The sequence below is a fragment of the Gossypium hirsutum genome, chromosome A08, assembly GCF_007990345.1.
Source record: "Gossypium hirsutum isolate 1008001.06 chromosome A08, Gossypium_hirsutum_v2.1, whole genome shotgun sequence".
Taxonomy (NCBI): Eukaryota; Viridiplantae; Streptophyta; class Magnoliopsida; order Malvales; family Malvaceae; genus Gossypium; species Gossypium hirsutum.
This window is the reverse complement of record NC_053431.1, coordinates 91,358,074-91,361,550: the sequence shown is the minus strand read 5'-3', so window position 1 is coordinate 91,361,550 and position 3,477 is coordinate 91,358,074. Positions and strand designations below refer to the sequence as shown.

The window sequence follows — 3,477 nt, the reverse complement described above, 5'->3', positions numbered from 1 at the left end:
ACTAACACAAATAAACCGAAACGACTATTCGAAATTTTTTTTTGACTTTCCTCGATCCAAATCCGATTTCCTCATTTTTTGATCTAATAACATTCAAATTTGACTTATTCAAACTCACATTCATTCAAAACAATTGATAAACACATATTTAGGGCATTTTGCACTTTAGCCCCTAACATTTTACATTTTTACAATTTAGTCCTTATTCACAAAAATCACAAAATATACAAAATTTCCATATACCCATGCTAGGCCAAATTTTCCTCTAGTCCATATAAGTCCATAAATTTCATTTAATTCACATTTTAGTCCCTCAAAATCTCATTTTCACAAATTAGCCCATAATATTCAAATTAATCAAAAATCCAAACACAAAACATGTTAGCCCAACACATATCTTTTATTTTCCATCGACTAACATCACAAAGCTCACAAAATCAACAATTTCATCTCATGAAATCATCATCAAATTCTAAAATTTAAGCATGGCCTTTATACAACACAAAGCAACGATCTCAAAAACATAAATTTTATCAGAAACGAAACTAAAACGAACCTTCAATTGAGCTTTAACATGGCCGAACCGTAGAACACACCCATGGCTTTTCTTTTTCACTAATATTTGGCTAAACATGTTGATAACAAAGCCAAATTCTTGTTTTGTTTTATTATATTAACCTTTATTAATCAATTTCCCATTTTGCCCTTAATGAATTACCTTTAAAATCATATAATGGTTGTCCATATATGTCCACCCATGTATTTAATGGTCTAATATAAATATAAGGACCCTACATTATAAAAGCCATAGCAATATAGCACTTTAACAAATAGCATGTAACTTTTACACTTTACGCGATTAAGTCCTTTTATAAAATCGGGCACTCAAACAATAAAATTAAGTCACAGAATTTTCACAGATATCAATTCACATATTATAAGCAAGAAAAATAATTTTAAAATATTTTTTCTATCTCAGATTTGTGGTCTCAAAACCACTATTTCAATTAGGGTCTAAATCGGGTTGTTACACACGGCCTTAGGATAGGGGCATGTGCCCAGGCCATGTGAAATCTGTACTTGATTTTTGGAATTTAACTCACCACATTGACTAAGCACACGGGCGTGTGACTTGGTCGTGTGACTTTATTTTTTTGATGAAGTCATAAATAGAGAGTTACACCGGCTGAAGACACTGGCATGTCCCAAGTCATACAAACGTGTGCGACCACACGGGTGTGTGACTCTCCAAAGTAGGAAAATTTTTTAAGTTATCCCAAAGTTTTCTAAAGTCCTCGATTTAGTCCCAAATTGCCTTCGATATATGTTCCAAGCCTCATAGGCCTATATAGGGAACGTTATGCTTGTAAATGAAAAGTTTTAAATTTGGACAAAAGTTTATGTCTCGGTTTTGTATGTTTGAGTGAGTTTAAGTTCAGTAATGCCTTGAAACCTGTCTCGGCGTTGGATACGAGTAAGGGGTGTTACATATTGAATTGAAAGCATTTGCAATTTGCCCCACTTGATTCTCAAGAGCTCGGAGAGACGCGGCCTGACTCTGAATTACAACATCATTCTTGGCCATATATTCTTCCAGCAAGGCTTCAATAGATGATAATGATGAAACTGATGCTTGACCTTGCTAAACATTTTGCCTCGACAGAGTTTGAGTATAACTAGGTGGTGTATTGATGGCATTCTATCTTACCGTATTGGTGAAATTCCTTGCTCCTTTATTATTCCAATTAAAGTTCAAATGTTGCTTCCACCCAGGATTATATGTGTTGGAATAAGGGTTATTGTTCCAGTTGAAATTACCTATGTAGCATACAAATGCTGGATTTGATGGGCATTCATCAAACACATGGTCTTCACCACAATAAACACATTATAGCGTGACTGATTTTATCTCTTGAACTGCAGTAGGCCTTTTCATTGTTTTAATCATATTAGCCAAAGAAGACACATGGGCTGTCAATGAAGTGCTTACGTCCAGCTCCATAGTACCAACAACTCTCTTACCCGTCCCAACTCTTGTGGTATGATATTGATAATCATTGTTGGTAATCTTTTCGAAAATCTCATATGCTTCATTATAATATTTATCCAACAAAGTACCATTGGCCAAAGCATCAACTACCATCCTCGTATGTGCATTCAGCCAATTATAGAATATCTCCATTTGAGTCCAGTGTTGAAACTCGTGTATCAAACATTTCAGAATTAAGTCTTTAAATCGTTCCCAAGCTTCATATAGTTTTTCATCCTCTAATTGCTGAAAAGATGTGATGTCATTTCTAAGCTTGGCATTCATATTTGGGGGATTATACCATAGCAAAAACCTCAAGCAAAGATCATTCCATGATGCTACTGTTCCCAAAGGTTAAGCATTCAGCCATGCTCTCACACAATCTATTAAATAATATGGAAACAATTTAAGTCGTAGAGCATCTTTAGGCACACCTTGTTGCCTAAACAAGTCACAAACCTCTAAAAAAAATGTAAATGTAATCTTAGATCTTCAGTGGGCAATCCACCAAACTATCTGACTATTTGCAACATCTGAAACATTACCGGTTTCAGGTCAAATTACTAAGCCTGTATTTGTGGTCTAACTATCCCTGGATTTACGTCATCCAAAATTGGCACAATATTCTGTCAGATTGGTTTATCTCGGTCATCTATCACCCCACGAGCATGAAAATTAGTGCCTTGACCATTCAAGTTATCATTCATGCTAGGTATCACCCAACGAACAGGAGGATTAGAATATTGACCATTCGAATTATCATTGAGATAAGGATCATTCTAGTTCCTAGCCATTTTTCACAATTCCTTTCGCCTTCTTCGTAAAGTGCTTTCAATCTCTGGGTCAAAAGGATATTATTTGTTAGTAGGAATGCCTCTTCTCATGCACTGATGGAAAACCTGTAAAAATTAAATTCAACTAAGTTAAATAAAACTAACAGAATTAAGTAAAATAACCAAACCAATTTACACCAAATTGTTGATCCCTAACAACGAAGCCAAAAACTTGTCGTATGTGAATATGATATGCGAATTGTGCAAGTATAAACATTGAATCAAGTAATAAAGTGATAAGTGAGATCGTTTCTATAGGGATTGCATTAGGTATAAGAGTGGTGAAGTTATTATAATGATCAATGTTATGGCAAAGCTGAGTTAAGTACATAGTGGTAAATTAAATTAATAAAGGTGAGTGATCAACTATTTATGTAACACCCCTATCCCGTACCCGTCGCCGGACTAAGGTTAAAGGCGTTACCAGACATATCAGAACATTTAACATTCATTTTACAAACTTCATAGTATTGAAGATCATATATCAATACAAATTCCCTTACGTAGGTCATCGAGACGTTAAACATGCATTAGAAAGAGGTTGGGAGTAAACCGAGCTCATACAAAATTTTTGAAACTTAAACAATTTTTCAAAGTTTCACAGGTTACACGCTC

General features: G+C 34.7%; 1 non-coding gene across 1 annotated transcript; it reads left to right on the top strand.

The window, feature by feature from the left end:
* The first annotated feature begins 2,198 nt into the window (after nucleotides 1-2,198).
* Nucleotides 2,199-2,305, top strand: LOC121205376 (small nucleolar RNA R71). The gene has a single exon (XR_005900455.1). It is a non-coding gene; the product is annotated as a small nucleolar RNA R71 (small nucleolar RNA).
* The last annotated feature ends 1,172 nt before the right edge of the window (nucleotides 2,306-3,477 follow it).